The 27,367-nt window shown below is 45.3% G+C and overlaps 1 protein-coding gene and 1 non-coding gene across 3 annotated transcripts in view; one reads left to right on the plus strand and one right to left on the minus strand.

Annotated features, from left to right (window-relative positions):
- The first annotated feature begins 313 nt into the window (after positions 1 to 313).
- The window catches only part of MYLK (myosin light chain kinase), a 220,904-nt gene continuing 193,850 nt past the window's right edge, over positions 314 to 27,367 (plus strand). For both annotated transcript variants that reach the window (XM_001113525.5, XM_077993789.1), the window contains exon 1: positions 314 to 407. The gene's annotated coding sequence lies outside the window, so the exon portion shown is untranslated. The remainder of the gene's footprint in view (positions 408 to 27,367) is intronic.
- LOC114676588 (small nucleolar RNA SNORA5) lies at positions 17,330 to 17,460 on the minus strand. Its single transcript, XR_003727639.2, has one exon. It is a non-coding gene; the product is annotated as a small nucleolar RNA SNORA5 (small nucleolar RNA).

Here is a 27,367-nt window from a genome sequence, read left to right on the forward strand (position 1 = left end):
CCCTGCAGCCTACCCGGAGTACCACCCTCATGGTTCCACATCTGTCCTCTGTGGGGGAAGAAAGCACCTCGTTCTGGTTCTCCTTGTAACTATTGTTCCTGAACTCTAAATGTATAACCCCCCACACGGTAATAAAAGCCACCCATCGTCACTGTTGGGACACTTCCCTGTTTCTACATAGCCTGTCCCAGAGTGATGTACTCCTCCCAGCCGCTCCCACATCCCTTGTGCGTGTCTGTCTCTGATTTGGCTTTCCTTTCCTCCTTCCCACCCACCCAGGTGGCTCCCGAATCAGCTGCCTCTGCTGCAGTTCAGAGCAACTTCAGGAGCTTCCCAGCTGAGAGCTTCAGGACGCCTTTCCTGTCCCCCTGGCCCAGTTGCCACAACAAACAACAGAGAAGACGGTGGTGAGTGAGCAGAGTTTACATTATGCTGTTGACCATTCCTCCTCAGTCCCCCCTGGGGAGGCTGCAGAGAGGGGAGCTGTGTGTCTTTCTAGGTGCCCAGAAGAGACTGCTGCCCCCAAGGTGAGATGGCACCTGGCCAGCTGCCCAGGCAGGTAGGAGTGAAGGCAGCGTGCTGCAGCATTGTCTGTTGATCTTGGCTTAGCTGGTCAGAATTCTTGAACTGGCGAAGGTGGTGGGAATCATCATTGGAACTAGGCAGGAAACAAGAATAAGGGCCTATGGGATGCCATGACTGCTGCTAGAAACTGTTCACACTGTGCACTGTGGTACTCCATCCTTCCAAGCTGGCTGAAAACTTTCTCCTCCTGCTGCTCCAGGAGGCTGCTCTGACTAGCTCTGGTTGTGATTTCTCCTTTGACTCCATGGTTCCTTGGCAAGCAGGCATTGTTGGGGATGGAACACAGGTGGAACTTTGTGTTACCTGGACTCATAACCATAGCTAGTTCTGTGGGACCGAGCAGCTTCCAGAGCACTGCCCACAACCTGGTCACCTGCACTCTGGTGAGAAATCCCGTGTGATAATAGGTGTAGAGTGAGCCTGTTTAACAAAGACAGTGCCTTCTTTGGGCAGCTATACAATAGAAAATATTTTAAATAATATTCCAAAAGTGTGGGTGATCATTTGGGATTTCATATGTGTACTTTGGGGTTTGGGGGTTTCCATTGCTTTCTGCAGCTCTAGCAGTGAGGAAGGTGGTTTCCCGCTGCTACCCTTGACCCCCTCCTTAGGGTCTAACTACTACAGTACTTCAGGGGTCCTCAGCTAACATCAGCCTGGGGTGAGGGTGTCTGTTAACTCTCAGTGCAGAGGAGGCTGGCAGGGTCAAAACCAATACCAGTGAAGCAAAGAAAGTGAGAAGGTTGGTGGGTGGTGGAAGTGGGGAGGCGTGAATTAATAACAGGAAGTGTGGCCTGTGATTTCAAAAAAATAATACTGATTATTTCCCCTATGGTGCTAAACCTGCTTTGAACTATGACCCCATCATTGACTTGAGAGAACAGCTTCTTAGACTACTTTGAAAGGCATATTGAAGTATGTAGGGCCTGCTCTTTTGTTAAGGAAATAAATCCCATAACATCAAAGGAATTTTTAAAAAAGTGACTATGAGGTTGGACTCTAAAATGGCTGATAAAGGGAAAAGCAGTGTCCTACTACTGCCTGAAAGAAAACACAGCACATATGGCTGAGATGGGGCTTTATTTTAGGATTTGTGGGAGGCTGGACCAAAGTGAACACTGAACATATGAGCAAGGCATCCTTTAAAAGAAAGCCTTAAGGCTTTTCACACTGTGAAGCACCATTGGTAGAAGATCAAAGGATGCAAAAAATAATGCAAGTCCCTTTATTTTAAAGGCACATCTGCCTGGCCAGAAGTCAGGATGAAAGTTGTGCCTCTGGTACTGGTGAGTGGTCTATGCCAGAAGCCCTCTTTGTTTAGTCACCTACTTTATGCTGTGACAAGGACGTTTGCAATGAGGAAAAGAAGTAAATAAAAATGAGATAAAACTTCAGTTTTAAAGCCTAGGGGCTCATGACACCATAGGACTCACCCAGTATTCCTTTCTTTGCATCATTGGGGCCATTTGAGCAAAGCTCTCGAGACACATCTGGTCAATGCAAAGGCAGTCGAGAACTCATGCCCTTCTCTGTGAGTCCCTTAAAGTCTAAGCCAATGGGACACTCATAGGTAATACAGGACTCCTTAGCAAGATGCAAACATTTTAAAAAATTTACTAATAATAGTTGTACATATTCATGGAGTACATAGTGATGTTTTGATACAATTAATATATGGTGATCAGATCCAGGCAATTAGCATATCCATCTTTGCAAACATTTATCATTTCTTTATGTTTGAAACATTCAATATCCTCCTTCTACCTATTTGAAACTATGTATTATTGTTAACTATAGTCGTCCTACCATGGTATAGAACAGTAGAACTTATTCTTTTATCTAGCTGTAATTTTATATCCTTTAGCAAATCTCTCCCTATCCCTCCCTTCCTGCTACCCTTCCCAGCCTCTAGTATCCTCTGTTCTACTATTTTACTTCTTAGAGATCAACATTTTTTAGCTTTCACATATGAATGAGAACACACCATGTCTAACTTTCTGTTCCTGGCTTATCTCACTTAATATAATGTCCTCCAGTTCTATCCGTGTTGCCGCAAATGGCAGGATTCATTCTTTTTTATGGTTAAATAGTATTCCATTGTGTATCTATACCACATTTTATTTATCCATTCATCTTCTGTTGGATACCTACATTGATCCCATATCTTGGCTATATGTAAATAGTGCTGCGGTAGACATGGGGATACAGACGTCTCTTTGATATGATTTCCTTTTTTCCTTTGGATAAATTCCCAATAGTAGAATTGCTGGATCATATGGTTGTTCTATTTTTAGTTTTGGAAGAACCTCTATACTGGTTTCCATAGTTGCTATACTAGTTTACATTCCCACCAAGAGTATATGAGATTCCTTTTCTCCTCATCCTTGCCAGCATTTGTTGTTTGTCTTTTTGAAAATAGCCATTCTAACTGGGATAAGCTGATACCTCATTGTGGTTTTGATTTGTATTTCCCTGATGATTAGTGATGTTGGGCATTTTTCCATATATTTGTTGGCAATTTATATTTCTTCTTTTAAGAAATGTCTGTTCATATAATTTGATCATTTTCTAATCAGATTGTTTTTCTGCTGTTGAATTGAATTCCTTGCATATTCTGGATATTAATTCCCTGTCAGGTGAGTAGTTTGCAAATATTTTCTCCCATCCTGTAGGTTTTTTCACTATTTGTTTTCTTTGCTTGCTTTGCCATGCAGAAACATTTTCATTTGCTATCATACTATTTGTCTATTTTTGCTTTTGTTCCCTGTGCTTTTGAGGTCTTATTCATAAAATATTTTCCCAGACCAGTGTTCTGAGGCATTTTCCTTATGTTATCTTCTAGTAATTTTATCATTTCAGGTCTTACATTTAGGTCTTTGATCCATTTTGAATTGATTTTTGTATAGGATGAGAGGTGGGGGGTCTAGTTTTGTTCTTCTGCCTATGGATATGCAGTTTTCCCAGCACCATCTATTCAAGAGAGTATCCTTTTCACAAAGAATATTCCTGGTACCTTTGTCAAAAATCAATTGGCTGTACCTATGTGGATTAATTTCTGGGTTCTCTATTTGTTCTCTTGGTCTATGTGTCTGTTTTTATGCTAATACCATGCTGTTTGGGTTACTAGAGCTTTATAGTATATTTTGAGGTCTGGTAGTGTGATACCCCCAGCTGTGTCATTTTTGGTCAGGACTGCTTTGCGTATTTAGGGCCTTTCATTGTTCCATATAAAATTTAGGAATTTTTTTTCTTTTTCTGTGAAGAATTTCATTGGTATTCTGATAGGAATTGCATCCAATCTGTAGATTGCTTTGGATAGTATTGTTGTTTTAACAATATTAATTCTTCTGATCCATGGGCATAGGATGCCTTTCCACTTGTTTGTATCCTCTTCAGTCTCTTTCATCAGTGTTTTGTAGTTTTCCTTGTAGAGGTCTTTCACCTCCTTGGTTAAATTTATTCTTATTTGTTAGTAGCTATTGTAAATGGGATTGCCTTCTTGATTTCTTTTCAGCTAGTTTGTTGCTTGTGTGTAGAAATGCTACTCATTTTTGTATATTAATTTTATATCCTGTAACTTTACTAAATTTGTTTATCGGTTCTAAGTTTTTTGGTAGAGTCTTTATATATATATATGGTGGTTATCATCTTTTCATTTCCAGATGTAAGAATCCCTTGAGCATTTCTTGTAGGGTCAGTTTAGTGGTGATGAATTCCTTTACTTTTTGCTTGTCTGTGAAATATTTTATTTCTTCTTCATTTGTGAAGGTTAGCTTTGCTGGGTATAATATTCTTAGCTGACAGAGTTTTTCCCTTCTTTCTTTCAATACTTTAAATTCTATTCTTTCCTGGCCTGTAAGATTCCTTTTGAGAAATCTCCTGTTAGTCTAATAGAGATTCCCTTATATGTAACTTAGTGCTTTTCTCTTGATGCTTCTAAAATTCTGTCTTTGTCTCTGACTTTTGACAATTTGATTATAATGTGCCTTAGTGAGGACCTGTTTGGATTTAATCTATTTGGGGTTCTTTGAGCTTTCTAGACCTGAATGTCCATCTCTCTCCTAAGACTTAGGAAGTTTTCTGCTAATTTTTATTTCATTCGTTGATTTCCTTTTAGTTCTTTTTAAATGATATCCATCTCTTTGTTGAATTTCTCATTCAAATCTTGAATTGTTTTCCTGATTTCATCAGATTATCTCACTGATTTTCCTTAAGATTATTATTTTGAATTGTTTTTCTGGCATTTCATATATTTCCTTATGATTGGAGTCTGTTACTGGAGAATTACTGTTTTTCTTGGGAGGTAACATGTTTTCTGGTTTTTTCATGGTTGTGTTTCTATATTGATTTCTATGCATCTGGTGGAAAAGTTGCCTCTTCCAATTTTATGAAGTAGGCTTTGTAGAGAAAGACTTATTTATATGAATGTGTCTTGTGATGTCGGTTCAGTGGGGTGCATTTGCCTGGGTTCTAGGTTGATGCATTAGTATAGTCTCTGTGTAGTTTCTTCACCTGTGATCCACACTAGTGGTATTTGTGATTTCTCAGTGGCCTAGGTTGAAAGAGTTTGTGGTGACAGTGGTGTGGCTTTACCAGGCTGGGCTTGCTGGGTTTGCTGGGCTCTTTCTAAGGTTGGAGAATATAAATGTAAATGATGGATTGACCAAATTTGGGTCTAGCTTGCTGGGTTTGGGGTCCCAGGGCTGTTATTCTGGCCAGGAGCATGAGCATGCAGATGTTTGGCCAACCTAGTGTGTCTGTCAGGAGTGATCTGTGGGGCTGTTTATCAGACTCAGGACAGGATGCTGACAGAAGGCTACTTGGCTGAACTCAGGTCGTGTTTGCTGGGGACTACCTACAGGTCTGTTTCTCATGCTTGTGACACAGCCACATGGTTGCTTGATTGGCTGGGGGGCATGTCTACTAGGGATGGTCCATGGGGCTGTTTCTTCATCTCAGGACATGGGCTTATAGCTGCTCAACCAGCCTGGTGATGTGTCTGCCAGGGGCAGCCCATGCAGCTGCTTTTTAGGCCCAGGATGCAGGCGCAAGGCTGCTCAACTGGTGTAGGGGCATGCCTGCCAGAGGTGGCCCACAGGGCTATATCTCAGGCTGGGACATGGACAGACAGCTGCTCAGCCAGCCTGGGAGAATATCTGCTGGGGATGGTCCACAGCGTTGTTTCTTAGGTTTGGGACACAGGTGCAAAGCTGCTCAGCTGGCATAAGGGCATGCCTGCCAGGGATGCCCTGTGGGTTTCTCAGGACTTTTTTGGGGGTTAGGGGTGGTACAGGGCCACTAGGCAGGCCAGGAACATGCCTGTAAGCGGGGGATACTATTATGGAGCTGTTTCTCAGGTCCTGAGTGTGGGTGCATAGCCACTTTGCTAGTGCAGGGGCATATCAACTGCTTGGATGCTCAGGGGTCTCTCATATTTAGAGGAGGGCATGCAACCATTTGGCTGGCTCAAGGGTAGGTTTGCTCCAGTCAGAACTGACAGATTGGTCCTCTGGCTGGAGGTGCAATGGCAGGGGTTGGTTTCCCTGCTATGCAGGATCAGAGTCACAGCTGATCTTGGGCCCAATCTCCATGCAACTGAGGTTGTGGCATACAGCCACCCATGTGAGCTTGGTGTAAGGAAGATGGAGCTCCAGTGTTGGGAGGTGCCGTAGTTACCAGCCTCCAGAGCAGGATTCAATCCAGAGGTGGCTCAGGTCTCAAGATTGTGCCTTGCTGCAGCAGCTTGGTTCACAAGGGGTGGGAGAGATGGGAAGTGCATACGTTGTGCTCCTAATTCAGGGCAATGTGACTGTGTGAATTCCAGTGTGTCTCCAAACTGGCCCCAGGACTTGTGAGGACTGTGGGATTCTCCTGTTGTAAGGACTGTAGGTGTTTGCAATGCCGATGGGGACTGGTGGGGATCTTCTGCTTACCTTTTCCTTGCAACAAGAAGTCTCCCCTGACTCCAGACAGATCCAATCTTAGCAGGAAAGATAGAGCTGCAGAGGTTGGGTGGCTCCATGCTGCCCTCCTGGATTTCCAATCACCACAGGTGTGTCTCCATGCCCTGCTACATTCTAACACTCTCCCTACCAACATTTCTCCATAGATGTTTCAAAAGGGCAAGTAACCTGTAGTTTCCTCTATATGTATTTTCAGAGATGTCAGTGGAAGATCTTTTGTCTGAATTCCATGTCTTTTTTTTTTTTTTTTTTTTTGAGACAGGGTGTTTCTTTGTTGCCCAGGTTGGAGTACAGTGGCACAATTATAGCTCACTGCAGCCTCAACCTCTCAGGCTTAAACAATCCTCCTGCCTCAGCCTTCTGAGTAGCTGGGACTATAGGTGCACACCACCATATCCAGCTTTTAAATTCGTTGTAGAGATGGGGCCTTGCTGTGTTATCAGGGCTGGTCTCAAACTCCTGGGCTCAAGCAATCCTCCCACCCCAGCCTCTCAAAGTGCTGGAATTACGGGCGTGAGCCACCGAACCCAGGCTTATGAATTCCATGTTTTTAATGAAGATGATCATTCTGCTTTTGATATAATAACTTTGAACAATGAATTGTGATATATATCATATCAAATTATATTTACATGTGCTTCATTATTATTTTTCTTTTTTTAATGAAAGCACATGTATTTTAGAGAGCTCTATATTGCTTGATATATAACTTGTAGTTAAATAGGGGTTTGATCATGTTTCTTTAAAAGGTGGGCATTAGGACCTTGATCAATAGCGTAACCATCTCTTATGTTATTGTTTCTGTGAAAAATTCAGTCCCCTTCCCCAGAAAAGAATGTAACTCTCATCAATGTGGCTAACAGGACATGACATTCTGCCAGGCATGACTTTCATTCATTCAACAGCCTCCTTGAATGATGAGTGAGGCAAAGTCCCTGCTCTCATGTAATTTTCATTCTAGTAGAACAGGAAGATAGTAACATCCAGTGGTGACTTTAAAGTACAGTAAGAGCCAGACTCAGCCGCTCACACCTGTAATCCCAGCACTTTGGGAGGCCAAGGTGGATGGATCACCTACAAGTGGAGGGAGAGGAGTGAGGGATGAATTCTGGGCCTGAGCACTTGGGTGGACAGTGGAGCCTTTTGCCTGGATGGGAAATGCTGTGAGAAGAGCACATTTGGCTGGAGAAAATGGAGAGGTCCTGTATGTCTTGTTAGATAAACCAGTCGAGAGCTGGAGTAGACAGTGAGATGTCAAATTCTGGAGATCAGTGGAGAGGTTGGGATAAGAAATGTCTGTGGAGATCACCAGCCTCTAGATGGTGTATAAAACCACATAACTGGATTTGATCACCTCAGGAGTGAGCATGTCAGTCATTTAGAGACCAGGAAAAGGAAGTAGGAAGAAAAACAGGAGAGCATGGCATTCCAGAAACCAAGGGAAGAAAGTCTGTCAAGAAGCAGGGGTGGTGATTGACTGTTAGTGCAGCCACGAGGTATTTAAACCCATTATCACACAAGGAATAATGCTCTCTTGGTGCTTTCCTGCTTTCATATGTGCTCGTGGGCCTCCTCTTCCCCCATTAAACTGGAAACTCATTGAAGCCAGGGATGATTTCTTTCTTCTGTTTGCACTCAGAGCCACTCAAAGCTGTGCCTTAACTGCCTCACCCCAAAAGCTCTTCAGTGTGAGGTTGAGGCCTGAAGTGATGTTTCCTGAGGAAAATCTACTTTTGGAGTTGTGTATTGGGGGGTGTGGGAACAGTGATGACAAGGAAGGTCCAGGACTAGTCCTTTCCTAGGCAGAAGAGTCTACTGATGTCCCAGCTCTGAGTAGAAGGGTTGGGTGGCATAGGAGAAGACAGATGGAAGGAGTAGGACAGATGCACAAACGTGTCAGATTCTTGACATCAGAAACTGTCAGCCCCACAAATGTGGTCATAGGACTTCAACCTGACAAAGCAGGGACACTGAGGGGTCATGATGGACTCTTTGCCTGCTGATTGATACAGCAGTAGGATTCTTTATCATACTCTGTAAAGTACACATGACTCCCTGCTGCGGCTGAAGAAGGATGGAGGAGTCCCTCATGGCTTCCCTTAAAGATTTCTTACTCAGAACTACCAGTTTAGGTTCTTACAAAAGCTAGAGAATCCAGATAGTACCTGTGTCTGGGGAGTAATTCTATGGGCTGTGCTCTGGGACAGCAGTGGCCTCTTCTCTTGACCAGGTTTCATTCCTCTGTATTGATGGGGAGTACCCAGGCCTGAGGGTCTGGCCATTTTTGACTAGAGGCAGTATCTGTAGTGGAATAGCCTGAAGATACTGTCTCAGCCTATTTTATGCTGCTATAAAAGAATATCACAAACCAGGTAATTTGTGAAGAATAGAGACTTATTTCTTACAGTTCTGGAGGCTGGGAAGTTCAAGTTCAAGGGCTGTCTTCTTGCTGGGGCCTTCTTGCTGTGTCATCCCATGGTGTAAGGTAGAAGGACAAGAGAGAATAAGAGAGCAAGAGCAGGGTTGGACTTTTTTTTTTAATAACAAACCCACTCCTACAATGATGAACCCATTCCTGAAATAACATCAATCTATTAATGAGAACAAAGCCGTCATTACTAAATCAGCTCTTAAAGGTCCACCTCTCAAAACTGTTGCAGTGGGAGTCAAGTTTCCAAAACATGAATTTTTGGTGACACATTCAAACCACAGCAACCCCCTACAGGGTTGGATAAATTGGGAGTTAATCTATATAGGTAAAGGGATGGATTTTCTGGCAACTGGGAGATTGCAATGAGGTTTGGATCTTGTCCTGTCTCTTCCATAAACATAGTGAAAACAGATGACCCATAGTATCATAGGAAAGCATAAGAGTAGTTTCTGGTTGGGGCACTTGTGAACACTTTGACAAGATGGAAAGCCGTCTTGCGGGAGGCAGGACCAGCAGTTGAGCCCCTACAACACAAAGGAGACCCTGGATGTGGGATGAGGGTGGACCCCTAGCCCTGCAGAGTTTAAGCTGGTAGGAGGCCTGCAGACCACGGGTTCATCCTCTGGAGTTTTTCTTGGAACTTATTACTAAATGTTTCCAGATAATCCGTGATCATGGGGCCTGATAAAATTCATTCTTACTGCTAAAACTATGTTAAGATAAAAGTTGTTTTTATTCATTTGCTATCTATTAAAACCATCACAGACTAATTATTTTTCAAAAGAAAGAAAACTATGCTACAGTTCTGCAAGTAACTTATGACCAGATGTTGAGGTCTTGGGATACCCTGCCCTGCTTAAAAAATATTGTAAGAGATCTTTAGACGGTAAAATCTAAAAATAAAACCCAAAATATAAAAAAAGATGAATAATAGCAAAGCATGATAGTTCAAGAGTTTTGTTGACTTATTTATTTTTTATTTATTTTTAAAGAATCATAAGTTATAATTTAATACCAGTTGCTGAGACTTAGATATACCCAATTTTGTAGTGGGGAGGGAGGGTAATTATAGAAAGCAAGAGAGAAAACTTTGAAAATCACTGGTAGCTCAGCCGGGCATGGTGGCTCACACCTGTAATCCTAGGACTTTGGGAGGCCGAGGTGGGTGGATCACTTGAGTTCGGGAGTTCAAGACCAGCCTGGTTGGTTCACATGGTGAAACCCTGTCCCTACTAAAAATACAAAAAAAAAGAATAGCCAGGTGTGGTGGTGCAGACTTGTAATCCCTGTTACTTGGGGAACTGAGACAAGAGAATCGCCTGAACCCGGGAGGCAGAGGTTGCAGTGAGCCGAGATCGCACTACTACACTCCAACCTGGGCAACAGAGTGAGACTTCGTCAGAAAGAAAAGAACGAGAGAGGGAGAGAGGGAGGGAGGGAGGGAGGGAGGGAGGCAGGCAGGCAGGCAGGCAGGCAGGCAGGCAGGAAGGAAGGAAGGAAGGAGGGAAATCGCTGGTAGCTTAGCTGAATAGTCAGTGGGTATCTGCAAGCTAGACTTTATCATGCACACAAATCCTCGATCTGAAAATGAGCGGCAGTGGAAGTAGTGGTGGTGGTAGGAGGCGGGAGTGAAGATCATGTCCCATTAGTTTAGGGTATCTGAAAAAGACATGGAGCCACTGACTACTTCTGAATCTACCAGTTTTCCACTCAGCTGTCTGAGGTGAGTAGAAATTGTATTAGGCATTTCCATAACCTTATCCTTAACTGTGTTCCCTCCTTTTCTTAGTGCCTGAGGCAGTATCTGTGCTTCCCTGCTCGTATTCATACAACCATGTTCCCGGATCCTGGCTTGATGTGGGTTAGTTAGCTGTTCTAGGCCAGATTTCTCAGATTTCTGTTCTTACCTCTTCTGCCCAACTACAACAGCTGGTGGTTGTAGTAGCTGGCCTTCGCCTGAGCCACACCCTCAGGTCATGCATCCCCACCTTTTACAGGCAGGGTGGTTAGCGTGAGGGTCCTGCTCTGTGCTCTCAGTGAAGGATGAGGGGAGAGGAGAACAGCACCTTAGGATGATGGTAGAACTTTCAGTTCTCTTGACAACAAATTAAATGAAGGCATATGCTCTCCATGAGTTTTATGCAGTACAGACCTGGTGTCTGATGCTACAGTTAAGAGACTAGATTTAGAAGGATGGTGGTGCACCAGGTTTGGTGGGAGGAATGAATGGGATGTAAGGAGAGATGATGGTCTGTGCATCTCAGACAAAAGGATTTAAAAAGGGGAGTCTTCAAATTCAAAAGAATGCCCCCCTGGAAAAAAAAAGGAGCCTCAGAAATATCTCAAATGCACAGAAATTTGAATTAGAATCCAGAAGATGAAAATCAACATGAATAATACGAAAATAAATAAGGAAACATTCTTTACTTAAAAATTTTAAAAAGTCAGCTAAATGTTGGCAGGATGTGAAGGGGTAGATGACATTTTAAGATAAAGACTATGGGAAAGGAGTTTATTTTGCCACTATCTTTCCTATAGACTTTTGCTAATAACTGTGAAGGGTCTTAGATTTCACATACTTTCAAGTGAAGGAGTTAACCTGCCACAGTTTCATACATGCTGGCAGAAGATGAGACTTATAGGTTAGAGATAAGGGACTTTGTGATTCACAACAATAACAGTAATCAGAATATCAGCATTTTCCTGTACTGGTTCTTTGAGCTCCAACCTCCACAGGTTGACACCAAGAGGGCCAGGTGATACCTGCACACCCAGTGGAGAGAAGTCCTGAGCCTAGGGAACTTGAGATTCTGTAATGAACAGTAAGTGTGCCTGCACTTTGCTCCATCCTGAGGGAAACTCTCTCTCTCTTTGAAGGCTATTTGCTATGCAGATCTTCTTGAAAAGATACTCAGGAACAAAGGCAGTCAGTACCTCTGCTTGCAAGATGTGCAAAACTGTGAGAGACATGAAGAATGGTCTCCCAACTGCTGCATCAATAAAAAGGTAGAGGAAGCTAACGTTTATTGCATCCTTGCCGTGCACCAAGCACTGACCAGGAGACTTCTCATTTCTTGCCTCATCAGAGTTCCAAAGCAGTCTTGCCCAGCAGTGGTGCTGTTGTTGTTTGATCGATAAGGAAGCTGGTGAGTCAGGGAACTGGAATATCTAGGTGGAGGACTTGTGTATGTATTATGTACTTCTTATATGCTAAGCATTGTGCTAAGAAGTAGCTAAAACTTAATTAGGTGCTTATCAGGTGCCAAGCACAGTTCTAAGAGCTCTCCATGAATTGATTGATTTAATTCACCACAACTAAGATTATCAGGCGCTGCTGAGGAAACCGAGGCACAGTGGGTGATGGAACTGAGATTCAAATCTGCACATTTAACCACTGTGTGGCTGTGAGTTGTGGGTTTTTGTTTTCGTTTTGGGTTTTTTTTTTTTTTTTTTTGAGAGAGGGTCTGGCTCTGTTGCTCAGGCTGGAGTGCAGAGGTGCCATCTCGGCTCACTGCAACCTCTGCCTTCTGGACTCAAGCAGTCCTCCTTCCTCAGCCTCCTGAGTAGCGGGGACCATAGGCATGTGCCACCATACCCAGCTAATTTTTGTGTTTTTTGTAGAGTTGGGTTTTCCTGTGTTGCCCAGACTGGTCTCGACCTCCTGGGCTCAAGTGATCCACTTGCCTTGGCCTCCCAAAGTGCTAGGATTAGAGGCACCCTGTGGTTGTGTTCTTTCTTCATTCCTCAGAGTCATAGCAAGAGGGTCATAGTGAAACTAATGTGTGCCCCGAGGAAGTGGATGTATTTGAAAACTGCCAAGTAGAAACAGTTGAAGTGGGATTGAGTGTGTTTAATCTGCAGAAGAATAAAGGATAAGTTATGCCTGTCTTCAAACATTTGTAGGTATGTCTTATAGACGAGGAGAGTTCACTCTGTGTGACTGTAGGAGGCAGAATTGGGTCTATTTAGGGGGAGGCATATCATGGCTCAGCAAAAATCATTTCTTGAATAATACAGTGCCCCCTGACATCATATGGGAATGGGCTACCTGTGAGGGTGGCAACTCAGTGGTTACCTTTCAGAGATGTGCTGTCTGGGCTCTGTCAAGGTCCCCACAATAAGCCCCTCTGCTACAGGAGCTGGGCAATGGAAAAGGACGGCCCTAATGAGGTTCTCTAGACCATTCCTAAGAGAGCTGACCCTGCTAACAGTGACCTGAACTCTTTCCCCTGCCATGCCTCCCTGTCCCTTCTTGGAGCCTCAGGCCTCAGATCTGTTGGACATGCACAGAGATGGTTTCTGCATGTGTGAGGAGGGTGTCTTACCTCTTGGGAATCCAGGACCACCCTAAGGATCTGGAGGAGTTAGTGCTGCAGCTCCTCGCACTCTCAGGCCTGCTCTGTCTCACAAGGGGATCCACTAGGATCTGGACTAAGTCCTGCCTCAAACCCTGCTGGGTTTGGTTCCTTACCTGCTATCAGCCTGTAATCACAGCCCCATGGCTCAGCTATACCCTGGCAAATCTCTTTCTTTTTTTTTTTTTTTTTTTTTGAGGCAGAGTCTCACTCTCTTGCCCAGGCTGGAGTGCAGTGGCCAGATCTCAGCTCACTGCAAGCTCTGCCTCCCGGGTTCACGCCATTCTCTTGCCTCAGCCTCCCGAGTAGCTGGGACTACAGGCGCCCGCCACCTCGCCCGGCTGGTTTTTTGTATTTTTTAGTAGAGACGGGGTTTCACTGTGTTAGCCAGGATGGTCTCAAACTCCTGACCTCGTGATCCGCCCGTCTCGGCCTCCCAAAGTGCTGGGATTACAGGCTTGAGCCACCGACCCTGGCAAATCTCGTCGCACACATCAGGTCCACTGTTGCCCAGTTTGGGACAGAATGAGATTCCTCTGCTGGGTAGGAGGTGGAATGAGCAGATCTCCATGGTCTTAACTGTATCTGTGGTTCTGTGATTCACTCTTTCCTTGTCAAAAAGCCCAAGCTTTAAAAAGCAAGTGGGAACAGGTGGTTGGGCCAGTGCTGCTCTGTGATGACCTGGCTGTGGCACCCTGGCAACTCCCCTGGTGTAGCTGTAGGCCTGGGCTGAGCAGATCTGATCCAGATGCAGGCCCAGAGAGGAACCCTGGGCAGGTAGGGAAAGGAATTTGGGGAGATGGTGAGAAATAGGAGTGGTGGCAACTGGCTTCACAGTATATGTTCCACTCTGCTAGAAACGGCCTCTGCTGGGGCCTAAAGACTCCCCAGAAGTAGTCTTAATTAGTGTGTGGACATCTTTAAAAGAATCTAATTTTCATCAAAGGGTTTCAAAGAGTGATGCTTAGCCCAGTGTAAAGGGCATAGTCAAGATCTGATCCTGAAATACTGTCTCTGCTATCCTAGATGTCAGGAGAAACTAAAAATATCCTCATCAGTCTGAGGAATTCTTGGTTTATTGAACCCATCTCTTTTCCCTCTGAGCATCCTTCCAGAAAGTGAGAGAGTGAGGAAGTGAGCCAAGAAGCTTTAATTACTCAGTCTGCTGACATTATTTTATCTACGCCACTGATATTAAATCTGCAAAGCATTCCACTTAAATCTCGGTGCTAAGAGCAGCTTCTACAAACTTGGGCCTTTGTCCTTCTGCTGGCTGTGGCCCATGCTCTGTTTCCCACCCTACCTCACCCTCCCTCAGACTTCTTAAATTCCGAAGCTCTGTGTGGCACTGGAAATGATCTGTCTGTAGAATGTCCATACTTCAGGAAAGTCCCCGATCTGTGTGTGTTTATTCCCCAATTCTGCTCCCCCCAACTCAGCCTGGCTGTTTGTGGTTGAATTCTGGCATGTGCCCATCATTCCGGAAACCTGGATTTGGCAGGGATATTGTACCATGTTTCTATTATTGGCATCTTTGGAGAAGGAAGAGAAAGTCTGTCTAGTTTTTTCCCTCTCTTTTACATACAAATGAAAATTTATTTCTTATGTTATTAACTTTTCTGGTCAACCAGTCAGATACATCTTCAATTTCAGGTTGCTTCCCTGGAGTGTGGAAGTTTTCTCCTGATTTAATGTTGACTCTGTTGTCTAATAGCTGGTTCATTTAGCACCCGATTGGTGCTATGGTTATAGCTGCAACAGGCCGCATTTAAGGAGGGCTTCCAGGGAACCAGCTGAGGACTTCAATCCTCATGACCTCTGAGACAAGTGCTGTTACCATCTTGCCCCCATTATAGGGAGGACATGAGCTGAAAGAAGTCCAATAACTTGCTGAAGGTCTTGCAGCAGAGCTGGGTCTAGAAGCCAGGCAGTGTGGTGCCAGAGCTGGCTGACCTCAACGCCTACTTCTTGCTTCCATGCATGCATACATATGCCATACATACATGTGGGAGACCCATAGGATGTATGCCATCAATACATACTGCTGTGCATACCAGTGCTCCCACCATCTTCCCAGGAAGTGTTGGTATCATTATAAAACCCTGTCCTCAGCAAGTGTGTGTTAAGAACTTAGTGTGTGCAGATCCAAAGATGCCCAAACCCAGGTCCTGCTCATAGGCATTGCAGCTGGGGAGACAAGGCCTTAATCTGCAGAGTCTGAGCTGGGCTGGGCAGGGGAAGCGTCGTCTGTTTTGTTCACTGCTATGTCTCCAGGGACTGTTATAGCACCTGGCAGGTAGTATGCTCTCAGAAACATGTGATGAAGGAACAAACTTCTAATTAAACAAAGCCGTTTACATTTTTACAAATAAATGAAAGAACATGTGAATTTCTAAGAAGTATGAAGGACATAAATTGAGATTAGAGGACAGATTAAATTATGTACATTAAGCTGTATAAAAAGCTCCCTATGTTGTCCTCATTTTTCTTACTTTTCATAGATTGGTGGGCACAATGTCATGGACGGGGTGCTTGTGGACCCATGTCATAAATAGGGCTTTCGATGCTCTTAGATCCTGCTGGGTGGAGAGGACTTAGAGAAGAGATGGACCTTGAGGTTGGAGTAGGACTCAGCTGGGTGGAAAAGAACGTGGGAGGCATTCCAGAGCTGCCCTCACTGGCAGGATTATACTGGAGAGGGCAGAAGCCTCATGTTTTGCTTGATAACAGTCGTTTTGAACTTCATGACTTCTCGAAGTTTGGATCCTTTTCTGTCTTACTCAATACTTGCCTCACTTCCCAAGCCTAACCTAACTTGGTTGGGTATCTAAGTGTACATCCCTTCAAACCATGTAGGAATCCCTGAACCTCATCCTTGCCTGAATTCTGGCACCAGATCAAGAAGAACAAGCTTGAACGGAGGCTGAGGCAGGAGAGTAGAATACTGGGGAGCCACAAGTCAGCACCAGGCAAGTTGACAGGAATCAAGAGGACCTGGATGCAAGAGCCATAAAATCCCACGCACTCTGACTCAGTAATTGAAGTTCTCGAAATGTATCTTGGGGAAATAATCTAAAGGATTATTATGGAAATAAAGGGGCCAGGTGCAGTGGCTCATACCTGTAATCCCAGCACTTTGGGAGGCCAAGGTGGGTAGATCACCTGAGGTCAGGAGTTCAAGACCAGCCTGACCAACAAGGTGAAACCCCGTCTCTAGTAAAAATACAAAAATTAGCTGGGCATGGTGTCAGGTGCCTGTAGTCCTAGCTATTCGGGGGGCTGAGACAGAAGAATTGCTTGAACCTGGGAGGTGGAGGTTGCAGTGAGCCAAGATTGTGCCATTGTACTCCAGCCTGGGCAATGAAATGAGACTCCATCTCAAAAAAAAAAAAAAAAGAAAGAAAGAAAAAGAAAGAAAGGATAAGTTTATGTCCATTAAACTGTTTGTTTTAATGAAATTGGAAGCAACCTAAATGGTAACTAACAGAGGCATCATTAAGTTTTGGCTTATCTACTTGCTGGAATATGATATAGTCACTGAAAATAAGATTTATGAAGAGTGTTCCATATCTGAGGAAAAGCATGAAAAATGAAGGCAATGATCATTTGTATATATAATTTTATTTTTAAAAGTATATACATAGAAAAATATTGGAAAAATATTACAGAAAATGATAGTATTTATATTGGGGGAAAAGTCATTTGTAATCCTACTCACAACCAAACTTTTAGCCAATATTGTTTATTTGTTTATGATTGACAAACGATGATGGGACAAGGGAACTCAGGTGAGTTCAACATTCCTGTAAAGAGTCAGAAACGAAGACACTGTCGGTCTAGCAAAGGAGTAAGGACAGCTATGAGAACATGTCCAAAATAACCTGCAGTGTGAAATAACAGGTTCCTGGACAGAGGGCACATGAAGCCCGAGCTTGGCCGGAATAGGGTGAATGTGGCCAGGGAAGACACCTTTGTCTTTTGTTTTTCTAGAGGCTTGGTGTCTGTAACCAAATTTATCCCTGAGGCTGAGACACAGGAACAGCGCCCATGAGTCAGTGTTTCTGTGGCAGCCTTCTGGGTCGGTGCCCACACAGGCAGGGCAGGCATCAAATTTGACACAGCTGCATGGGGAAGACATCTTTGAAGTCATGTCTTGTGTCGGGAGACATGGGAGAGATTAGGGTAGAGGTGGCCATATGTATACCCTGGCTCCCCTAAATAGTCCCAGCATGAATATTCAAAGAGCCCTTTCCGTTCTCAAGAATCCTCATTTGGATAATATGTTATGTGGTCACCCTAATTATTGAAAAGGAGGTTGGAGGACATTCTGGGTTGATGACAATTGCTCTGCTGGTTGCCTCTAGTGCTTAAGAGACCATGAATTGTCCGGGTGTGGTGGCTTATGCCTGTAATCCCAGCACTTCGGGAGGCTGAGGCGGGCAGATCGCTTGAGGTTGGGAGTTCGAGACCAGCCTGGCCAACATGGTGAAACCCCGTCTCTACTAAAAATACAAAAAGTAGCCAGGCATGGTGGCACACGTCTGTAATCTCAGCAACTTGGGAGGCTGAGGCAGGAGAATCACTTGAACCCAGGAGGTGGAGGCTGCAGTGAGCCGAGATCACGCCATTGCATTCCAGCCTGGACAACAGAGCGAGACTCCATCTCAAAAAAAAAAAAAAAAAAAAAAAAGAGAGACAGTGAATTAAAATTCCCTGATGCAGAGGTGGGCCCAGCCTGATGGAGAAGTGGCCCAGGTGTTGTAGATGAATATGGCTCTGCTATCCTGATTAAGATAACCAAGGTAATTATTCCCAGGCTGCCCCAGCATGTGGCTATAATTCATATTTAACTTTGACCGAAGAGCTCCTTTTCCCCTTGCAGTCTTGCTCCCCCATCCTGCAAACCTGGTATATGACCATTAAAATCCCAATAAGCAGAAGCTTAAGTAAGGGTATATAATTTGCCAACTGAACCTTCCCCTATTTGCAACCTTTTAGCATTAGCAAGTTATTGACTTTTCATGAAAAAGCGCTGGTATGGCTAGTGCAAAAATCAGTTCAAATGGTAGAGGGTGATAACTTTAAGCAGATAGGGACTTGGCCTGAGTGAGCTTTGTTTACTTCCTCCTGTCTGCCCTTTCTTCTATCGGCTGTCAAGGCAGGCTTTTTGGGAACCCCATTACTGAGCAGACTGCCAAGTTGACGATCAGTGATCCAGCCTGGGAGCCAAGACTAGGTTCATCTTGCAAGAAAAGTGGGGTGGGATTGTGGAGAAGGCCCCCTCCCCTGTGCCCACAGGAGGATTGGTGTGACCCTGAGTACCCCAATATGCCTGGCTGGACATCTTGGGAGCACTGGGAAACAGGAGGTAAAGACCTTCATGCAGTATCTCCTCACGGCCTCAGCTCAGCGGGGCCCCCAGTCAACGGAGAAGCCGTGACAGGCACAGCTGACTGGACATGTGAACAAACAGATTAACAGTTCAGTGACTGCCAAAGTAAAGAAACATCTAGATCTTTTGTAGATGTTTTGTTCGGTTGATTGGTTGAGGGGCACAGGTGACAAGTGTTGGGGCAAACTCTGGCTTTTCCTGTACTTAAGCAAGAAATCAACTTTTGGCACCTGGACACTATTTTAAGTCTCTAGTTAAGAGATAAGGGGAAACCACCATCTCACTCAAGAGAGAACGCTCTGCTTTGGAGGCCAGGCTAGATATGGAATTGGCCGGAATCTGCCGAGATCTGTGGAGAGGACACCTGAGCAAGCATGGGCTAATGTTAAACCATAGCTTCCTAGAGAGGTTGGGTGGGGAAACCTGACTTTCAAAGGGGGAGAAAGTACCACTGCAAAGGCTTAAACTGAAACAGGTGTAAGCAAGATGGTTCTGACCTCCCCTCATTTGGTTTAAGCATACATCACAAGGACCAGGTGCTGTCAATAATGAATTCAGTTTTTCTCTTGGGCCCAGAAACAGAGAGGGATGAAGCCATTAAGGCGATGGAACCCAGCCCTGACTAATAGGTATGAGGGGGAACAGAACTGGGGGCAAGAGTTCTTCAGTGTGGGCGTCCTGAATCTCTGCAGCTGACTCTGAGAAGTCCCAGGGGTCTGCTTTCTCTAAGAACAGTTCCATATTAGGTAATGACAAAAAACCAGAGTGAGATTAAAAATGGATTCTTTTTATTGAGCGTTAATGATAAAAGCTCCAGGTTCTAATGATAAAAGCATTCTGTTCAATGTTATATAACTGTTAGAAATGGGGGTTAGTAATTAGAAGTGAATTGTTAATTTAATAGATATGTTTTTATAGAAAAATGATGTAAATAAGTACGTGAAATACTGCTTTCTGGCCTGATCAATCACAGCTGAAGGGGCCTAGCTGTCTGGCTGCTGTGTCCACCAGGTAGAAGCTTACCTAAGTTGCTTGAAAGAAAATGTTCTGGCACTAGAATTGCCGTTTCAAAGCTTTGCAGGGATGGTAAACAACATACTGCTCTTCAGAGCACTATACCAATCTTATTATTGTTGGTGAGAGAGAGCATCTAACACTCAATAAATGCTGGGCACTCTAGGCTGAATGCTAAAAAATGAACTGCTGCCTTTGTTTAGCACAGCATCTCCAGCAGGATGCAGAATTTCAAGTTCAGGAGTAGACAAGCATGAAGGGTTTTAGGGTCTTTGAACAGGCCAATGCCCCATTAGCTTTTTAATTTTCCATCCCACTTTCCTGGCTCCTGCGGCTCTATTTTTCTCTTCGATAAACTGTTTTCTCCAATAGGATTCCAAATTCCCTATTGGAAGCTGAGCCCCATATCCTCAAGGCCCGTGCTCCCTGAGCCAGGTATGAGTGCAGCTAATAGCTGGTGGCGGTCCATTGATCTCCCTGTTGGCCCTGCATCTGCCTGTACTTCCCCCTTGCAGCTGATGGAGGATCCTGTGTGGAAGGGCTCCCTCAGCCCAAGTGCAAATGGCTCCCTGTTTCATAGAGGGTTGACAGGGGACACACTTTCTCCTCTCCGCTGGGAACCACCTGAGCTGACACCTCTGAGCAGAAGTTCCTCTTTGTGTTCCTGCTGATGGGCTGTGCTCTCAGCTGGTCATTGGTTTGCTCCGTGCCTTCTCCAGGTGCCCAGAGGTCACCATTTTCTTTCTAGTTAGCCCCACTCTAGAAGAGATTTAGGGCTGGGAGAAGAGGAGAAACATATGTTAGCCTCATTAACATCTTTGGTGAAGTATGAGGAGAAAGAGGTAGCCATGATTGGTAGAAAAATGAGACTGTTAAGGGAGAAAAGTATGTCTGTTAAAAGTATGACTGATATCTGTTATCACCCATCATTGCAGATGGTAAAAATCAGTTGTTCTCAGCAACATCACTGACTGCCCTGCTGAGACCCTGGAACTGGAGGGTGTCCTTTGGGAGACAGGCAGGGCATGATGTGGAAGGGCCAGTGTGAGTCACATGAGGACAGCCGAGGGTCTGACTGGACTCCCGGCCAGTCCTGCCACAGGCATTGCAGGCAGCTGGTGCTTGAGTGGGCTCACCTGCCTACCTGAGGAGCATGACAGGGAAGGTGAGAAGCGTCCTGAGCCTGTTGAGGGGACTGTTCATCTAAAAGAGACACAACTGGAATCCCCATTGGCAGAGCCAGGGCCAGGCTTAGAGCATCAGGTCAAGACTGTGTGGACTTCAGTCAGCTCAACTTTAAAGAGCTGTGGCTAGAGGAGAGACTCCAGCAACCTGCAGGCCAGCTCAGGGGAATGTCAGGGGAGTGAGGGGCTGAGTGGCAAGGAAACGGGCAGGTGACCACGAGCTCCTTGCTCTCTTCTTGTCTGCCTCTTCTCCAATAGGCTGAGGGTTCCTGAGATCCGGGGCCGCCTCAGAGCCATAGTGAGGAATGTGCCCCTTCCAAGGCTGCTCCCTGAGTCTGTCTTCCCTAACTTCTCTAACTCCTTCGCTCTTCTCCCTGTATTGCTGTGATTCCTGCCTCCCAGCTGGCTGGGATGGAGCCGGACTTGGTCCCTGCTGAATCTCAGAATGTAGATTGGAGCAGCAGTTGCTCAAATATTCAATGAATACTTGAAGGCAATGACAGAGAAGGTGAGAAGTGTCCTGAGCCTGTTGAGGGGACTGTTCATCTAGAGGAGACACAACTGGCATCCCCATTGGCAGAGCCAGGGCCAGGCTTAGAGCTGGCTTACATTTCCTCATTTTGTATTCCATTGAGCGCCAGAAATGAAGCTGAGAGGGCTGAACCCTGACACAGTGGGCCAGCCCAAGCCCATTGGGGCCCAGAAAGGCCCAGGCTCAGCAGATGCCAGCTCCAGACCCAGGGCCGCCCTGCTCACCCATGGCCCACAGGGGGATGCAGATTGAACTCTTCATTCCAGAGAGTGGCCACCTCGATTAGGAAGGGAAGCAGGGGCAGGGGAGGAGAGAGAAATCACAAGGAGACTATGGGAACCACGGGAAACATGACCATTGTGTCCTGAGGTCTGGGGGTAGGGCCTATGTCCGTGTTTCACCTGCAGCGCTTATGTCATTGTATTGGGAGGAGGTTGTTGAAGCCCTCACCTTATTTATAGTCCTAGCAGGCACTGTGGGCACTCAGTAAATACACAGTGATAGATATGTGGACAGATGATGAGTTCTGAGCCTTAGACCCTTGTTCTTCCTGCTCTGCTGAAAGCACAAACCTGATAAAGCTTGAGAACCGTGATCAGGTAAACTGTTGGAAATAGTCAGGAGAGTCCCATCTTCTCAATCCTTTTGTCCAGTTGTGGAGTAGGCCTTTTAGACAAACAACAGTGGCCTAAGAAGTTGGACTATGGAAGAGATTCCTATATATAAGAACCGCAGGAAATAATGAACTTCTGGAATTTCCTTGCTGAGAGGGCTGTGTGTTGTGGCTGTGGCATTTGGCTACTGCGTGTATGTCCTATTTCCTGTAATACAAGGCTTAGCTCATCACTAGCAGACTGACAAGCTAGTCTCAGAAGCAGGGCAACTGGGATTGTCAAATGGGTTTCCTTGGCGTACTCCATCCTGCTTACTGGTGAGAGGTTTAGGATAGTGTGAGCTGCTGTCTGCAGAGCAGAGTGTGCGAGTGGCCCTGCAGGTGCTGGAGCTCACAGAGAGACTGCCAGGATGTGCACCTAAGATTATATGTTTAAAGGTCTTCTTTTTTTCTTTCTTTTTTTTTGAAATGAAGTTTCACTCTTGTTGCCCCGGCTGGAGTGCAATGGCATGATCTTGGCTCACTGCAACCTCCACCTCCTGGGTTCAAGCGATTCTCCTGCCTCAGCCTCCCAAGTAGCTGGGATTACAGGTGCACACCACCTCACCCAGCTAACTTTTTGTATTTTTAGTAGAGATGGGGTTTCATCATGTTGGCCAGCCTGGTGTTGAACTCCGGACCTCAAGTGATCCGCCCACTTTGGCCTCCCAAAGTGCTGGGATTACAGGTGTGAGCCACCATGCCTGGCCTGTTTAGAGGTCTTCTAACCCCAGAGAGGTTAGGATACTCCCTCAGGGCCTCACTGTTAGGATACCCTGTCCCTGAAATTTTGTGGTCTTCAGTCAGTTTCTTCTCTGTAGGCTTGCTTTGGTTCTCTTATCTATAGACTGAGAAGGTGAGCCAGGGGCTCTCTGAGTTCTGTGATTGTGTGCAATCTAGCGGCAGAGCCAGGACAGGACACCAGGACCTTTGAACTGCAATCCACTCCCGGGTCTTCCCTGTGGCATCTCTAACAATGTGACCTTGTCACCAAGGGTCTGAACCTTGGAATCAGAGACCTCAGTTCAAATCCAGCTGATAATAAGTAGCCATTACTCATTAGCTTAGAGAACTTTGGCTACTATTACTCAACTTCTGCGTCCTTCCTTTATCTTTAAGATGAAAGTAATACAGTATGTATCTTATAGAATTACTTTGAAAATTAAAGTAAACTTAGATAAAGCCCTCAGTACAGTACCTGGTCCTCAATAGGCATTCAATAAATGGGTTGTTTGTATTAGTGACAGTTGGTATGTGGTTCAGTCACTGCACTTGTCTGGAGCTTAGGTTTCCTTTCTGTGACTGGACCAGTGCTTCTCTGACTTAGCCATCCCTGAGGACAGTCGAGAAAGAGCTTGTATTCTAGGATTAGGGGCTTGAAGTGTAGCCTGTAGCAGCTTGCAGAAAGCCTGGCATTTATTTGAACTCCTATTTATTTGTAAAATCTACTTACAGTTGGTATCTTATACAATGATCTGTATTTTTTGGTTGTAATATAAAAATGCTTCTCCCAAATCTTTGAGTGAAGTTGATGTTTTCAGGGTGAGGTAGCCTCAAATATCCCAAAGAGCACACAGCCACACCCCTCTGGGCTGGAGGTAGGATTGAAAGTAGTTTCAAAGGTCCCTTCCAGCTCTGAAATTCCAGGCACCTAGAGTAAATGAGTCTCATCCTCAAAGGACCTAAGGTTGGTACCAAAGAATTCTAAAGGAACCTGAGAAACGGGATCCCTCTGCCCTGTCCCTGGTGAGAATGGACAGGGCTGGGTGGAAGTGGAACTACCAGAAACGGGGAGAGACACAGCCCTCTGCAGTGAAGGATGAAGGAGGCTGGAGGAAGAACCAGGCTGTGTCTGGGCCTGACTGTCAGCCCTTGGGCTGATGACCCTGGCAGGGTTGGCTTGGCAGCTCTCCACCCCCCCAGGTAATTTCCAGGAAACACTAAGCCATTGTTTCTCACCCACAGCTGGAGGCTGTCTGGGGAGGAGCCCTCCTATCTCAGGAGGGCAGCGAGGGCAGGGGGTGAACTGCATGTGGAAACATAGAGCTTGTCACACTGCCAAGGCCTCCTGGCTGTTCTGATACAGTACCTAAGGCTGGGGGTCTGGGCTTGTGCCCAGCTAGTGGGAGGAGAGAGTTGAGGGAGTCTGGAGAAGGGCAGCAAGTTTTTGGAGAGAACACAGAGATTTCTGGCCTGAGAATGGGAACAATGTTTAACTACACTCTGGGAACCTCTGTGTGTGGGGAGAGGCTATCTGCTGATGGTGGTGTCAGCCTTGCACACATTTGCCAGTATGCATGGCCTCTTCCTCAGGCATGAGGGATTCAAATGAAGTCACTCTGTTTGGTTAGGACAAATGTAAGGGTTTTCCTGGGCAAGGGATTGATGACTTGGTCAAATTTATACCCAGCAGATGTCATAGCAATAAAAATCTAAGGGGATAGCAATACATTTGTTACACTGGACATTTCCTGTTTTATAAGGTATTTGTTATAATAAGATTTAACGTGACTTTTTTTTTTTTTTTTTTTTTTTGTGGAGGGCGGGGATGGAGTTTCGCTCCATTGCCCAGGCTGGAGTGCAGTGGCACTGTCTCAGCCCACTGCAACCTCTGCCTCCCGGGTTCAAGAGATTCTCCTGCCTCAGCCTCCAGAGTAGCTGGGATTACAGGCACCTGCCACCATGCCCAGCTGACTTTTGTATTTTTGGTGGAGAGGAGGTGTCACCATGTTAGCCAGGGTGGTCTTGAACTCGTGACCTCAGGTGATACCCCCACCTTAGCCTCCCAAAGTGCTGGGATTACAGGTGTGAGCCACCATGCCTGGCCGTAAGATTTAACCTATCTTGATAAACCCTTTCTAATTATGTTACCGAGTTGGATTTGACGTTCAGAAGGACTGGATTCCAGTTCTGCTTTATTAACTATATGACCTTAGGCAAGTCTCACCTGATCTTTGAGCCTCAGGTGTTCCATCCATAAAGTGGGGCTATAAAATTTAGTACATTGGCCAGGCACGGTGGTTCACGCCTGTAATCCCAGCACTTTGGGGGGCCAAGATGGGTGGATCACCTGAGGTCAGGAGTTTGAGACCAGCCTGGCCAACATGCTGAAACCACGTCTCTACTAAAAATACAAAAAAAATTAGCCAGACGTAGTGGTGTGCGCCTGTAATCCCAGCTACTCTGGAGGCTAAAGCAGGAGAATCACTTGAATCCAGGAGGCAGAGGTTGCACTGAGCTGAGATCATGCCATTGTACTTCAGCCTGGGTGACAAAAGCAAGACTCCATCTCAAAAAATAAATACATAAATAAATAATATCTTGGTATGTTGTGAAGTTAAAATGGGATATTGATTAGGAAAGTATTTTATAAGTTGTTAAATAAGTAGCTAAATGTTCATTTTAAGTAAAAACCCTTTTAGTAACATTAGCTAAGCATCACTATCCTCTAGGCCCTCCACTAGCTAGTCTCAATCAATGTAATTACTATATTTCTCAACATTTCTCTTGACCCATCCCTTTACCAGATGAGTTTCCTTACTCCTATATACAAGCACCACCATCTCCCTAGATCAGCTCTGTACTGGAGGGCTCACCTGCTTAGATTACCATGGCCTGTTCTCTGTGCTTTACCAGCTTCAGAGATCTCAACTCAGTCTTTGAAGATACATTGGTCTACTCTGGGCCCTAATTTCCTCATCCATAAAGTAAGGGAGCGGACTACATGATTTAGGTTCCCTTTCATCCCTGACATTCTGCAATCCAGCCATATTTTAGTGTGCTAACAGTAACCTAGAATCTGAGAAAATGAGAGCAATGCATATTGTCCAACGAATTATAAGTAACTGATTTAAAAAGGCAATTTAAAAGCAGGAATTAATAATCTATTCCTTGTGATATATAGGGCAATGTTTGTAACAATATTTAAATGAACTAAAACATTTAAGTGAAATGTGATACCTGAGTCTTCATCATAACTGACTGTTACCAAATTTTTACCACTTGTTGAGTGCTTGCTACGTGCCAGACATGGTTAAAAATTACCTATTGCAGTTAAAGTGAATTGAGTATTTTGAGTATCTACTTTCTGATAGATGCTTAAAGCTGCTGCTAATCATACTACCCTGCAGATGTACAGATGGCGAAATTGAGGTTTAGAGAAGTTAAGTAAATCACCCAAGGTCATCCAGCCACTGTGTGGCAGTGGCAGGGTTCAAGTCTAGGTGTGTGTAACAACAAAGCCTGTGACGTGATGGCTCCGCCCAAGTCCTCTGTCTTGCAGTCACCACTGTGCTTACTCTTAGGTTGTAAATCTGTTGTTACTACCCTCCTAGGACTGGCGGTTACCCCAGCTGTGTTTATGATACAGTTCTGAACTTGACCCTGATTAGGAATTGGCCCTCTCTATATATAGTTGAGGCAGCCAGTCTGAGAATTGTATAGGAAAAAACCCTAGATTTTTATGGGAAAAATCTCCACCTAGATTTAGCACCTTCCCTCCTCTGGCATATTGGAGAAACCCAGTCTCGGCTTCCTCCTCACTTCCCTCCCTGTGCACCTGCCCTCTCCTCTAGGTGCTAACCAAGGGTGGAAGTAAAACTAGAAATCCTTAACACTGTTTGCCAGGCTTTGGGCTTCAGCCAGAGGAGGCAGATTGTGTTGATGGATGTAATTAGAAAACGGCAAACCTGCTTCTCAAATCCCAGGTCCCAAAGGAGTTGATAAACTAGGTTGGCTCATGTCTCATTTTCCTTTGCTGTGTCACATGCGGAAGGATTTGGAATAGAAGTATCCCCAGGCCTTTCAGTAACGGAAGCTTGAGTCAACCATGGATGCACCAGAGCCAGACGAGTGATGGCAACTGCCTTTGGCCCCAGGGGTTCCAGCAGGAGCTGTGGACACTGGGGCTGGTGACAGTCTTCACGTGATGAGAGTCTGGGCTCCTACTGGCTACCACGTCGGTGCAGCCCCTCCTATCAGCAGTACTTCCTGCTCCCTCTTCCCTTGGAAGACCTGTTCCAGCTGAATGGCTTAAGCTCTCACATGGAAAGGAGGACACGCACAGAAGCGCCTTCCTTCTTCCCTCTCCTCCAGTCAGCCAGGTGTTAGTTGAGTCACAGAGCTAAAGTTTTCCCAAGGGAAACAGGCCATGGGACCTGGTGCCTCCCCTAAACTGCATAGAGAGGAGCAGGGACCACATTTAGAAGGCAGGCCTGGGCAGCTTCTCTCCCAGTTCACTTGTGCCCATGCCCTCAGAAT

The sequence above is a fragment of the Macaca mulatta genome, chromosome 2 (assembly GCF_049350105.2).
Source record: "Macaca mulatta isolate MMU2019108-1 chromosome 2, T2T-MMU8v2.0, whole genome shotgun sequence".
NCBI lineage: Eukaryota > Metazoa > Chordata > Mammalia > Primates > Cercopithecidae > Macaca > Macaca mulatta.